Raw genomic sequence first — 15,584 nt, 5'->3', positions numbered from 1 at the left:
CCGGACGCGGGTTCGTGCCCCGGTCCGGGAAGATCCCACATGCCACGGAGAGGCTGGGCCCGTGAGCCATGGCCGCTGGGCCTGCGCGTCCGGAGCCTGTGCTCCGCAACGGGAGAGGCCGCAACAGCGAGAGGCCCGCGTACAGCAAAAAAAAAAAAAAAAAAAAAGTTTCGGAAATGTGCTAAGAGTGTATGTATGTGTCTGTGGCTTTTTCTTGTTACGGGTGTATAGAGATTTGGGGATGAGTTTGGTCATATTGCTGTGGAGCATATCAAGGCCTTGCCTAGGACTTCAGGATCTGTGTGGAGTATGAATTTGTAGTGAGTGCATCTAGTTTTGCTACATTAAGGCATTGATTGATCATATTCTTAGTAGTGGATCATTTAAAGTAAAATGAGTATTCGTGGCCATCAAACTAATTCTGAGGGGAAAAATGCCCCGCTGATTTGTATAGAATCAGCCTTTGCTAAGAAGGAATGGGCAGATGCTTGTGTGATGGATATTTCTGGGACTTTTTCTTCCACTCTTCCCCCTCACCACCATATTCTGAAGCTAAATTTGAAATGCCTTGGTTGAGAAAACACATTGTATACGTTTATACTAACGTATACATCATTGTTTTTCAGAATAGGCTCTGTGGAGCAGTAGCTCAAAGGCTGTTAGTAGATATGAAAAAAAGCTCTACTGGTGCACTTAGTTTCAAACATACTATGAGAGTTTTCTTATGCTTTTATATTAATGTGCATTGTGAAACTCTAAGGATAGAGTTCTACTCTTTTAATAGTTAAAGATGTTTATTCCAACCCACAGACACCGATTGGAATTAAATTGAAAAGAGAGAGAGAATTTATTAAAAGGATTTAGAGATGTCTCATGAATATGATGGTGGGGATGGAGCCTGGGTCACCAGAATGGGCTGGGAAACTTTTAGCATCCTCTCCTCATGTCCTTACTTCTGTTTTTCTCAGTGCCTCTGCTCAGTTTCTTCCCTTTCTCCATCGTTAGCCTTACGCAGTGAGTCTCCTTGGAAGTCCTTCTTCTTTTAATAACAGTAAAGAAAGCTCTTAAAAAGTCATTGGTTAGTCCTTCATTAGCTGGATTAGTACTGGGTGGTCAGACAACAGTTACAGATGTCAGATGGCCAGTGCAAATTGTATTGATGAGTATATGTTTGTCATCAACTTGAATATTTAAAGTTGATAAATAGCTTTTGTCAATTTCAGTATATTTAGTTTACTGTGTAGCTTAAAGTAGCTTTAGTCATACTAAACCCCCCTGTTGAAAACTTACTTAAAGAAAAACCTGTGTGGAGCTGTAGTTGACCTAATATTTAGCAATCAGATGAAACTTTCTACAGTCTAGGTTAATGTCCTACTGATAGACTGAAATAGAAAATGAAATAAAATTCATAACCTTAACATTTGCTTAAGGACAAAAGGGTGAGTAAACTTTTCTGGTCATCACCCATGCTAAATGCAATCCTACTTCAACGGTTTAGGACCTAGATTTAGTCTTTCACACGTAAGGAAATTATAAATATCGAATTTAACTCTTTTGCTTGAAATATAGCTCATTTTCTTTATGCCTGCTTTTGCTTCATATGAAGAACATTGTAATTCCTCTTTGTCACAATGCTATAAAGTTCCATTTATTTGGAATCCAAGAGCTTAAATAATCATATTTTCTTTCTGCAGCAATGTATAGGGAAAATCGATGTACAAAATAATGCCGTTCAGGCACTGCAAGAATTGACTTCTGAATCTCCAAAGGAAGTTTACATTATGTTGGTATAGCATCAGCGTTAGAATATTATATTCTTATTCATACAACATTGGTACAGTATTTAGCCATGTGCTCATAGCCCCCAAGCCATCCCGGTTTACACACTTGCTATAGACTCTGTGGGGTTTTCATGCCTCCAGAAATAGGGATAATGTTTATTTAGTGTGTTTATGTCTTTGGATTCATATTTTTGTGAAATTTGGAAGGAGAATGGGGCAGGAGGTGATCGGGAGACAACTTGGACAACTTGTGGAGAGCAAAGTTTCTAAGTTTCAGAGCTTCTAAGTAGAAAGGGTCTTAGAAGCATTGGATTGGAAGGTTTAGTAATTTGGAGCTACAAGAAGAAGGGAGGATTTTAGAGGCCAGCAATTTATGAAAGAGATTTAATTACGATGCTATTACAGCTGAGACTGCTGTGTAGGTACAAAAGTGCTCCCATCTTTATTCTCTGTTACTGTGACTATACTCACTGAGTAGAACATTAGGCAAGTAGGAGGGGACGCTAATCTATTCTTGTGTTAGTGACTCTTGACAGAAGCAAAAAAATATAATGTAGTGCAAAGTTGGCTTCTAAGTTTTTCCTCTGTGTCCAGGCTAATTAATTATAAGACTTTGTACAAGTCACTTAACCAGCTCAAGCTTCCAGTTCTGGTGGTGAAAAGATGGGGTTGAACTTGATGTCATCCAGCTGTAAATGCTGAATGATTTTTATGAAAATTTTAGTTGGAGAGAAGCCATATTGGGGCTTCCCTGGTGGCGCAGTGGTTGAGAGTTCACCTGCCGATGCAGGGGACACGGGTTCATGCCCAGGTCCGGGAAGATCCCACATGCCGCAGAGTGGCTGGGCCCGTGAGCCATGGCCACTGAGCCTGCGCATCTGGAGCCTGTGCTCCGCAGCGGGAGAGGCCACAGCAGTGAGAGGCCCACGTACGACAAAACAAAAAACAAACAAACAAAAACAGAGAGAAGTCATATTTACACCAACTCTTTTCAATATATATTGTAATACATTTATTTTTATCCATTTATTTCGTTAGCAAATATGTTTTGAAAACCTAGTATGTGGAGGACTTGGGCAGTGTTCTAGTGTTGAGGATATAGCGTTGTCCCTGCTCCCTTACAACTTATGTTCTATTGGGAAGGGAGGCACAATGCACACATGTTAAAAAAAGATCTGTTTGTATATATAACATGTCAGGGAGAAGTGAGCTATTTTCCATAGGGTGGTTAGGGAAGAGAGTTTCCAGTTTCCAAGTGGAATCCAATTTATTCCCTCTCTCCTGTTTTCCTGATATTTTTGATGTCCCCTTGGCAGCCTCACGTCCTTGCTAACCTCTCCACTCCACAGGATCCCATTTTCCAGCAAATACACCACGAGCACTTATTTAAATGCCTCATCACTGGCAGCAGTGCAGCTGTGTTCATCATTGTCAATTCTGATTTGTATGATGTTCCCATCCAAACTTACCTCAGGGTACATTTGCACATCTAATTACAACATTAAAACTATTAATAGCCCGATAAAATACGACTCAGAAAAATGTCTAAGCAAACAGCTGGCTGTTCCATTGTGTCCTGTAGGACAGGCAGATTCAGACTTTGTTCCCTGACTCCAGGGCCTGAATTCCAGACCGCGCCATGAACACCCTACCGAGGGGAGGCTTAGGCAGGAAGGATCTAATTCAAAGAGATGTCGGGAGATGAAAAAGCCTGCATGAAACCGGAGCTTTATGGAACTGCGTGGAGGAAAAAAATGGTTTTCTTTCATTTTATCCAGAGGAAGACTGTGACTAAATTCACACTGGGCCGGAAGACAACAGAATATTGGTACAAGGTGTTATTAAAGTGCCTGACCATTCTACAGAACCCAGAAAGTTAATATCTAAAATTTCTGAGGAAAGAAGGCTAGGAATAACTTAATCATGCTTTTTCGATATTTGAAGGAGTCATGCTGTTATCACTTGGAAACAATGGCAGGCTCTATTTTCCACAAGTGATTCCGTTTGTGCGTTTATTAAGAGAGAGAAAATTTGGTAAAATTGGTTTTACCTTACTGGCACACAGTAAGCCTTCCTACTAGCCAAACCAGTGAAGTGGGATATTTAGGAAACAAGTTAATCCTCCTTCCATGGTAAGTTTCAGTGCAGGAGGCAGGCTGTGATCCTAAGGGGAGTAGGGAATTCTTCCTCCAGGATTGATCTGTGTCCTCTGGCAGGTTGCGTTTGCCCACGTGGATTGAAGCTAATAATTAAGCTCTTTTTTTGTCCCTGAAACATCGACTGAAAAATGTAGACCTTAGGGAAAACTTTTTTTTTTTTTGGTGGGGGGCAGGTGTAGGTGCTTTACAGTGTTGTGTTAGTTTCTGCCATACAACGAAGTGAATCAGCTCTATGTAGACATGTATCCCCTCCCTCTTGGACCTCCCCCCGCCATCCCACCCATCTAGGTCACCACAGAGCACCGAGCTGAGCTTCCTGCGCTACACAGCAGGTTCCCACTAGCTATCAGTTTTACACATGGTAGTGCGCATACGTAAATCTCAGTCTCCCAGTTCATTCCCCCCACCCCCGAGTCCATATGTCTGTTCTCTGTGGCTTAGATTATGAGTTGTCCCTTATTGGAATGTACTGCTGAGAGAGGTCTTACAATCCTTCCTTTAAAGCTTTTACATAAAAATTTATAGTTTCATCGGCCTTGATAGATTAGCTATAATACTCCTGAGGGGGAAAGAATGGGTTAAAACAAATCTCCAAGTTGCTTCTTACCTTCTGATTCTCTTATGTGCTGCCTTTTCAGATTCAACAAACATTTAGGATCACAGGACCACTGAGCCTGATATTTTCAGATGTATTAATTTATTTGAGGTAATTCTCACAGAAGCAAAGGAGATAACATTGTTTCTGTTGTCCGTATGAAGAAACCGAGGGTCCAGTAGGTGAGTGAAGTTGTTCATTGAAAACGGCACAGCTAGGAAGGGGTGGGGAGAGGGCTTGGAACCATGGCTCTGGACCTGGATGCTGCCAGTAATGAGCGCTAAGGTCTCAGGCTGGTTTCTGGTCCTGACTAGACTCTGGTTTCTTCATTTGTAGATTAAAGGGTTTAGAATGTGAAGATTTGGATTAAGTTTCTATCCCAAACCTCTGTAACACATGCACGACCCAGGGGGAACTTGAGAGAGGTCAGTGCTTAATGAACAGGTTTTCATAAACGGTGTGAGAGCATCTTCTGTAGAGTACTGAGATACGTGTTTGAAAATAATAGAGTATTATTCCTGGGCTGGGGATTTTGGGTGTGGAACGCAGATAAAAACTGACATCGCTACATGACCTGCTAGTGAAATGCACTGAGCCACTGGAGGAACGGCATTCTCTTACAGACATTTCTTGGTTTTCCTTATCTTTTTCCACATCTACTTGCTATCCCAGATCCCCTATCATCCATCTCCTTTAAAATTTTCTGATCCTGAAACTTGCTATATTTGATTATAGCTATGAATAATTAGGAGGCAAGAAAAGAAAAGGTTTCTTTATTCTTCTTGAAAAAAATGAGTTCTCAGCCTAGGGAAAACTGTCCAGGTCTGAGCTGTCCAACACGGTGGCTACTAGCCACAAACAGCTACCAAGTAATTGAAATGTGACTAGTCTTAACTAATATGTGCTGGATTTCGAAGACTAGTAAGAAAAAAGAACATCAGATATTTCATTAATAATTTAAACAAATTGATTATATGTTTAAATGGTAATATTTTGAATATGTTGGGTAAAATAAAATATAATACTAAAACTAACTTAATCTGTTTCTCTTTATTTTTTTTAATGTAGCTTCTGGGATATTTAAAATTATACGAGTACCTTACGTTTGTAACTTTCATTATATGTCTGTATCATAGTGCTGGTTGAGATTATTCTCAGCCACAGGCAACTCCCTCCTCTCACTACCTCTTGCATCCTCCAAGGTATATTTGGCAATGTCTAGGGTCGTGTCTGATCATCACACTGGGCATACTACTGCATCTAGTGGGTTGTGGCTGGAGATGCTGCTAAACGTCCTACAATGCATAGGACAGATACCCACACCCCACAACAAGAATTATCTGGTCCAAAGTGTCAAGAGTGCTGAGGCAGAGAACCCCTGTACAGATGGTTCAGAAAGGAGAAGTAGGGGAGAAAGGCTGGCAGCTAAAACTGCTTATAGGTTAATTTGATTTGAAATATTAGACTGCATAAGTATTTAGCAGCATTAAAGAATGACTCTTATTGTAGGTAAGAGTAAGGAATTGGAGATGGCTAGGGTTAAAGCAACAGGCTTTGTTAGTTATTTCAACAAATATTTATTGAGTGACTACAAATCTTATTTAGAACAAGATGAGGGAAGAATAAACACACATATATGTAAACATACACACATACTGAAATCTGAGTATATGCAAAGCTTCTACAGGGAAAATAGAGATAAATAAAATACAGCTTCTGCCTTCAAAAAGCCTGCAGGCTGGTAGAGGATGGCATGAGAAACGCACTCTCTTGTAAACAGCATGTGATGTCAGAAGAGAGATGTGGCAAAAACAACGACAACCAAAAGAACTACGAGTTTCAAAGGAAAATATTCCAGTGTTGGTTGGGGAAATCAGGTAAAGTCTTCATAAGACTTTTCTGTTTGAAATGTGCCCCGCAGTGGACAGGATAACAACCCATGGAGATGACGGAAAGGCATACACAGCAGAGGGCACAGCATGGCCCAAGGCAAAGGGGAGTGTGTTTGGGGAATATTCAATAGTCAAGTTGACTTTAGAATCCCAGTGTGGAGCAGTTAAAAAATGAAAACCCCAAACAAAAGAAGTGAACAAAAACAAACAACAAGACTGAGGTCACTTATAACAGATTGGCAAGATGAAAAGAGAGATGAGAGACACATAGAGACAAAGTGTCTAGGACGAGACAATTGACTAGAGGTCAGTAGATAAAGGAAAGGAAGGAATCAAAGGTGATCCTGGGGTTTTAAGCTTGGGTGTCTGGGGACATTAATAGGGATAGGCAGGAGGATGGGTTGGTTTGGCAAGAATGGAAAGATGATGAATTCAGGATTGCCGTGTTGAATTTGAGGCAATAATAAGTATCCAGGTGGTGGAGAGGTTGAGGAAGCCCCTGCGAATCAGATCTGAGGTCCAGAGAGTAACAAGGACAAGAAATAGAGATTTGGGCGATCATCTCAGGTAAAGTGGTCACTGAAGTTTTGAGAATGGAGAAGATTACTTGAGGAAGGTGGTACCCAGTGAGAAGGCTAGGATACACCCTTAGGCGTGACTCGCTTTAGGTGATGAAATGAGGAGAAGTCAGGGAAGGAAGTAAAAGATGAGGCAAAAGACACAGAAAGAGGATTCTGTGTAATTTAGCATCACAGAAGTAATCATAAAGCTAGGAGGAGTTTGCATTGGGGATGTTCCACAGTGGTCAGCAGTGCTAACAGAGCGTGGAGGCTGAAACTGGAGTGACATCAAGGGAGTTGAATTTCACCACCCGAAGGATGTTGGCAACCTTCTGGTACCGGGTGGAAAGCACATGGTAAGGAGCGAAGGAATGGGCAGACTGCTTCTGGGGGCCCAGACTGTCCCAGAGCTTCTGTTGGGAGAACGAGCACGTGCTGACTTTGTGACATTCTTTCTGTGGGGTCATTCATTCCTTCAGCAGGTATTCATTGAACATGTATCTGTTTATTTTATCTACCATGGGGTGGGTGATGAGGTGTGTACGGAGACAGCTAAGGTGTAATCTCTACTGCCTCCTCCACCTCTGGGCTCAGGAAAACGGAGCTAACAGGGCCACTGCTTGAAAAAAATGACAGAAGGAAATTTTTAGTAATTAGGCTCCTAAATCCTAAAACTGTGTCCTTGTCCATATTCCTTCTCTATCAAAGCTCTGACAGTCTTGAGTTGATGTCCTAAATAAGGGATCATGTCTATTTCTACTTGCCCTTATGCATTTGGGCTAAAGAGAGTGTTTCTGGTAAAATAAATAAAATGGAAATGATGGGGGGAGGTGTTAAAATACATAAGTAAAACTCTTCCTAGCACTGATCACCTTTTCATAGCTAGAAGTAATTTGAATTTTAAATTTTATCTACTGTTTTTAAAATATTTGGTGAAACTGGAGGTCTGACTGCTTCATTTTAATATTTATTCCTGAGGGGGGACTTGGGAAATAGCTGAAGAGGTTTTTATGGATTAAAGAGAGAAAATAACAGTTCCAAATTGGAAACTTTTGCCATTTGAATATTAAAAAAACATGTTAAATTGTTATTCTTGGTCTTTTCTACACGTACCTCATTGCTAGAGTTATGGTACCACAAAGAGGTGGTGTTTCTCAATCTGGGCTGGGTGGGGGATGTATTTATATTTTACCCCATCCCTGTGCATGTCATGGTTGATAACTCTTACTTCCCTACAGCAATGATCTTTTGATGTCCTAAGGAAAGTTTGTAGTAAGACTCTGGATAAGATTTTTTTCTATATTATTGTTATTGGAAATAAGTAAATAAAAACATGTAAGCAATTCACATTTGAAGAACTTAAACATTTTAAAAGACAAAAGTTCAGAAAAATACAAAAATAGAAACACGGTAGCTAGAAATTGCCTGCAGTATAAATAGTCAAGGTTTCAGTCAGCATGACTGGCAGACGTCATTACTGCTTTTGTGGAACTTTGATTTTAAAAATAGATGGAAAGGGCTTCCCTGGTGGCGCAGTGGTTGAGAGTCCGCCTGCCGATGCAGGGGACACGGGTTCGTGCCCCGGTCCGGGAGGATCCCACATGCCGTGGAGCGGCTGGGCCCGTGAGCTGTGGCCGCTGAGCCTGCGCGTCCGGAGACTGTGCTCCGCAACGGGAGAGGCCGCAACAGTGAGAATCCCGCGTACCGCAAAAAAAAAAAAAAAGATGCAGAAGTCAGAGCAGTGTTGTGTGGTTGCCAGAATTTTGGTTTGTAATCAAAGTATATCAGCTTTAACTCTGAATTTGCGAAAGGTTCATTATTTGACCTTGGTTAAGTTTTACGTAAACCTATTTAATATTTAAGCCCAAGGCTTCATGTTTATAAAATGAGAATACCAATGAATCTCATTATCAGCTTCCCAGCGATTAAGTCTACAGGGCTATCTTAGGTGCTGCAATAAATAAAAATTACAAAAACTTGAGAAATTCTATAGCCAGTGTTCCCCACAAGTGGTATTGCCTGATTACTTTAAAAATTGACTTATAAAGTATTAGTAATGTAAAATGTAAAAAGTACATTCACTGGGAGTGTAGTAAACAGTAAGAGTATTCCTGATCTTTGCTTTTGGGAAATATTACTTCTTTTTTTTTTTTTTTTAACATCTTTATTGGGGTATAATTGCTTTACAGTGGTGTGTTAGTTTCTGCTTTATAACAAAGTGAATCAGTTATACATATACATATGTTCCCATATCTCTTCCCTCTTGCGTCTCCCTCCCTCCCACCCTCCCTATCCCACCCCTCCAGGCGGTCACAAAGCACCGAGCTGATCCCCCTGCGCTATGCGGCTGCGGGAAATATTACTTCTTAAATTATTGACATTAAAAACACAGTATGGAGAAAAAGGCAAAGGAGTCACAGCACTTAATCTTTTTAGTCAAAGATATTAAAGAGGTGGAAACTGGTGAATAAAGAGAAGTCTTAAAAATTATTCATAAATTCCTATCCACCAAGCTATCTATGTTCTGGTAAGAGTAGATAATAGGGGTATGGGTGATGTTTCCTTTCCCAGCAGTCTCTTCACAACACTTTCTACTTATATGAATACTGAAAATTGCTGACATAATTACAAGTATCCACTTGATCCAAAATATGCTTGTGAAGAGACGACTAAAAATATCATTTATTTAAATGTGCCTCTGTTCAAATACGGTTCTTTTTTTTTTTTTTTTTTGAGGTACGCAGGCCTCTCACTGTTGTGGCCTCTCCCATTGCAGAGCACAGGCTCCGGATGCGCAGGCTCAGCGGCCGTGGCTCACAGGCCCAGCCGCTCCACAGCATGTGGGGTCCTCCTGGACCGAGGCACGAACCTGTATCCCCTGCATCGGCAGGCGGACTCTCAACCACTGCGCCACCAGGGAAGCCCCTAAATATGGTTCTTTAATTGGAATGTTCAGTTTTCCAAAGGCAGTGTTTGAAATCCCTGGATTTCGCGATTGGTGTAAGCACAGACCCCAGTTCTCCCCAAATTTCTAGCAGAATGGCTGGAAGGGTATAGAAATAGGGGGGATATCTGCATTAACAAGAGAATGCAGAAGCAAGGAAGGATACAGTCCCTGTGGCAGAAAGTGAGGGGAATTTTTGTGAACAGTTCCTTGGTGGGTCTGGATTGAAGGATGTCCCAGAGCCTTTTGCCCTCACTGGATCCAGAAAATAAGCAAGTGACGGAGTGATGCAGTGTTTGTAGGTGAGGGCAGGTTGAGGGCCGGCTGGTTAGCACGTGACCACAGCATCTTGAGACTGAAACTGCTTCTGCGTGTCTCCCCACATCATTCTTACCCTCTTCCAATTTCTTCTCCTCACTAGACTCCACGATCCTTTCAAGAGGTAGGTCTTTTACGTGATGCCTTTGCTTAAGTGCCTCCAGGGGTTTCGACTGTTTTTAGGATCGAGGCAGACATCCAGAACATGGACCTTTCTTGCCTTCCAGTTCCGGGTCCATTATGTCTTCCATGCTGCAGCCACCCTGACTTCATGGGCACCACTGGCTCTGGCTTTTCGCACTGGCCCCGAACCAGTTCTACCATTTGGACATCTTCTTGCCCCTCTTTCTTAGTTAATTCCTCATCGTCCTTCAGATCTTGGCTGCATCGTTCCTTAGGGATCATCAGAGATCTGTGCTGTCATGGCATGCTGTGATTCGAATTGTACAGTCATTTTCATGATTATTTACTTAGGATCTGTCTCCCCTGTTAGACTATGAGCTCCACTTATGCGTGGTATCTGGCTGTGTGCACCATTGTATCCCTAGCATTTAGCATAGCACTTGGCATATATTAGATAGTCAATAAATATTTATGAAATGGATGGATTGATGGATGGATTGAGGGATGGTAGCATTAGGATTTCAGCAGCTACCTAGGATACCCTTTTGACCTTTTCTCCCTATACAGACAACTGCCACAAGCAAAGGACCAGGCATGGTGATAGGATGTGGTGTGGCTGCCATATCAGCAGACGGGGCATTTCCCAAAGAATAGGTTCCACATTGGAGGCCCAGGGACTTGCATTCTGGTTCCTTCTCTGTCCCCGCGGGCTGCTGGATGTCCTTAACTGATAAAACAGTCTTCTCCTGCTCCGGATCATCTTCTCTTCAATCTAGTTAAGGATGTGTTTCTAAGAAAGATTTGGATGGGAATCCACAACAAATTCTGCCAAAAAGCAGCTCAACTCCTATTAGGAGATTATTTTATCAGAAAAATAAGGCTCCCTCATGGATTCTATTAAGAGATTTCTGTTATTCAACAGAAAAGGATCAGTGTTTTCCCTAAAGCTTCAGAGGAATTGTTTCCTCTGTGATAGATTGACCATGAGATGAGACGATCCTAGAAAATACGTTTTTCTGCTTTCAGCAGCACTTGAGGGTTTGTTGCATGTATGGAACTATAGCAGTCTAAACAGGCCATTAGGTAAAGGAAGGAGAGGAAGGATTACACAGAGCTGAAAGACGTGGGAGCCAGCCTCATAGAAATAGTGACAAGAGCTAATGTTTATTGAGCACATACCAAGGGCTAGGCATTTTTCTAAGGCCCTATGTGTTTTAACTCATTTAATCTTCATAACACCCCTATGAGGGATATGCAGTTATTAACTCCATTTAGAAAACCTTTGTCGAGGAGTCAGTAGACAGTGGCACACTGAGAAATAGTCACAAAAAAAGTAAAGTAGAAAACAAACTTGAGGAAAAAAATTCAAACGTAAAGGAAAAGGGATGAAAATGTGGAACATGCGAAAATCTGGGGAAACCGTAGTAGCTTTGAAAGGTTTTATACTTGGGTGGTGAGATTAGGGATGGTTTTTACTTTCTTCTTTATACTTTTCAATTTTTTAGCAGGAACGTTTAAAAACACACTGTTCTTTGAACAAAAAGCATAGCTGGCAGAAAGCATCTAAGGTTTTCAATAAATAATCTTAATAATTCTATGAAAATTAAATTGCACTAGAGACAGTGTTTCCGGAGTTAGGCAAAGAGTGAAGCAGCCCAGGTAGGAAGTAAACCTAATCGGGAAAACAGACCAGAGATTCATGCTGCTGAAAGATGGTGACTATGCACTTTCACTCTTCCAACTGGGGGAAAAAAAAAAAAAGGGAAAAAGAACAGCACTGGCTAGTTAAGAAGAGCATTTTGAGAATTAAGATTAGAGTGCTGAGAAAGCACTGCTGTACACAATAATTAGAAACTAGTTAATAATGTATGCTTGTAATTTCAATAATTTATTTATTTTAATAGAATGTGCGTAATTGCCTGGGTCATGTGTTCTTTCATTTATCCACACCTGCGGTATAATAAACCTAGCTGACCGACCCTGACCCTTGCCATCATGACCCAAGATACCACCTGGTGGCAGGTGTAGAAATTGCAAGTTAAAACTCTGGGAAGAAATAAATCTGAGCTAGTCCCGCCTTAGATATTCAAGTCCATGAGGTGATACTAAAGGTAATGAACATTGAAAAGTGCTAAGGCTGTCTTTGTAATGCACATTTATTTCTTTTAGCTTATATTTCTATAGAAATAAAAGGCTAAAGTGTAAACTTGCCCAGAAGAAGAATATAATTATAAATTAAATGGATATGGAATTTAAAATTCCTTATTTTCTTAGTTTCTAAACATAGTCTTCTGTATTTTGAAATGCAGAATTTTTTTTCACAGGCTGTGTGATTGTTCTCTTTGCTTATTCTTATAGAGGGAATTTTATGCTTTCTCATAGTTGAGTAGAGAAGGTCTCATTCAGAAATTGGCCTAGGTTCTCAACCACATCTCTTGGAGGAATCCTCTGTATTCAATTAGTGGAAAAAATGGCAGTGAGAAAATTGTTGTAATTTCTTTGAATGGAAATAAGTTTTTGAATACTGTTGGTAGGAGAACCACTGACTAGGAATAATCATGACAAACATATTATTGTAATGATCCTCTGCTTAAAAATACATGTGTGTCAGTCCTTCTCTTTCTTTGATTGTACCAGGAATTAAGTAAAATTAAATATGGAAGAGTAGCCATTTGTATTTCTGATCTTTTTTAAGTTTCTAGGACATAAAGAGATCTAAAATATTCCATATGTGAAGTGATGAAGGTCATAATACTTTTCCTCTCTACAATTTATAATTTAAAGTTTGTACTTAGGGCGCAAATAAAATGGTAAGATTTTTTTAAATGGCTCTTTTATTACAGAGGCAGCCCCTGACTTACAAATAGGTCTGTGAATGGCCAAAGGCCTTTAGAAACAGTGAACCAGTCAGTTTTATTTCAGATGTGCAGCCTCTGCCAGGATTGCCCCTCCTTTCTCCTTCATGTCCCTTTCATTGCTCTGGTTTAAACCACTCTCCCCTTCCTTCCCCAGCGGTTTTTGTTATCCACCCCACCCCACTTTTTATGGCTGCAGGTCTGCCCTTCTTCTTTCTACTCTTCCTCCTGCTGATCCCAGTGTAGCCCCAGCCAGAACTCTTCAGACACTTTGCTTCTCAGCAGGAATCTTCCCATGAATCCTCAGTCTTTAGGGCCATCATGGTTATGATCCTTTGTATTTTATCTTTCTCTAGAATGACAGAAAGTAAAGAAAGGGAGGATGATGAGTGATGGGAGGAAAACATTATTATTTTTGATAATAAATGTTTATTAGTAATTTTATTATTAATAATAAAATGTTTATTATATAAACATATATAAAATATTTATTAATAATAAAATTATTATTGATATACTAAATAAATTTTTGATAATAAATTTGATAATAAATTTTAACTACTTGTTGAGAAAGGACCTAATGTTCCCCAAATGTGGGCCTTCTCAAAAGGGCTTTTTGTTTGCTTCGGGGACCTGAGAGTTGAGAAACGGCTGTGAAACTTCAGTTTCCAGCCCTGGCTGAAAGGTGCTGGGGTTAACAGTGGAAAAGGAAGTGGGGGAGCTAATCTGTAATGTCCTCATGAAAGTAAGAAGGAAGGAGAAAAGAGGAAAAGTTAAGGGAAGGAAAATAAAGAAAAAGGAGAGAAAAAGTGAAAGAGGGAGATAACCTTGGGTCCCCATTGGGACATACTGGCCAGAGACACCTTACCCTCTGTCTGGTTTAATCTCAGACTCTTACCTTCTAGCCCCTAGTCCACTACTGGTGTGAGGCTGACAGGGAGGGAGGGAGGAAAGGATGGGAGTAGAAGTTCTGGATTCCACTGCCTTAGATTACTTCTCCCCAAACCGATTTATAGAGTCAGTGTAATCTCAATCAAAATTCCAGCAGACATTTTTTTTGTGGAAATTGACAAACTGATTCTAAAGTTCCTGTGGATATGCAAAGGACTTAGAGTAGCCCAAAACAACTAGAAATGAAAAAGAACAAAGTTGTATGACTAGATAACTGATTTCAGCATTTATTATAAAGCTACATTAATCAAGGCAATGTGGTACTGGTATCAAGACAGATGAATACGTCAGTGGAACAGAATGGAGAATCCAGAAATAGATCCACACATACATGGACAGCTTCTTTTTGATGAAGATGCAAAGGCTATTCAGTAGAGAAAGGATAGTCTTCAACAAATGGTGCTGAAAAAATTGAATATCCATATTTAAAATATGTGCTTCGGTCTACATCTTACATCATAAAAAATTAACACGAAGTGTGTCAGAGGCCTAAATATAAAACAAGAAAACATAGAAGAAATCCTTTGTGACTTCGGGTTAGGTAGACATTTCTTAGATACATCACCAAAAGCATAATCTAAAGACAAACAAATTGATAAATTGGACTTCTTTAGAAAAAAAAAAAATCTGCTCTTCAAAAGATACTGTTAATAAGTGAAAAGACAAGCCACGAACTGGGAGGAAATACTATATTTGTAAGGCATATATCTGATTTTGTATCCAGAATATAAAGAACTTTCAAAACTCAATAAGTAAACAACCCGGGCTTCCCTGGTGGCGCAGTGGTTGGGAGTCTGCCTGCCAGTGCGGGGGACACAGGTTCAAGCCCTGGTCCGGGAGGGTCCCACGTGCCGCGGAGCAGCTGGGCCTGTGGGCCGCACTGCTGAGCCTGCGCGTCTGGAGCTTGTGCTCCGCAACGGGGGAGGCCGCGACAGTGAGAGGCCCGCGCACCACGATGAGACGAAGGGTGGCCCCTGCTCGCCACAACTGGAGGGGGCCCTCGCGCAGCGGCGAAGACCCAACGCAGCCAAAAATAAATAAATAAAATTAAAAAAAAAATAAGTAAACAACCCAATTTAAAAAAATGGGCAAAAGATTTGAACAGACACTTAGGCAAAGAAGATTTATGGATGGCAGTTAAGCACATACGAAGATGCTCAGCATAATTAGCCATTAGAGAAATGCAAATTAAAGCCACCGTGCCATACCCAGGCACATCTGTCTGATAGGTGTAAAATGAAAAGACGAACCATACCAAGTATTGGCGAGGAAGTGGAGGAACTGGAGCTCTACTACACTACTGATGGCAATGCAAGACGGCACAACCGCTGTGCAAAAACATTTGGGCAGTTTCTTAAGAGGGTACAATTTTACCTGCCAGATCATCAAGCCATTCCACTCCAAGG

Source organism: Monodon monoceros, unplaced genomic scaffold, assembly GCF_005190385.1.
Source record: "Monodon monoceros isolate NGI ecotype Baffin Bay Population unplaced genomic scaffold, NGI_Narwhal_1 Super_Scaffold_6, whole genome shotgun sequence".
NCBI lineage: Eukaryota > Metazoa > Chordata > Mammalia > Artiodactyla > Monodontidae > Monodon > Monodon monoceros.
This window is presented reverse-complemented; position numbering follows the sequence as displayed.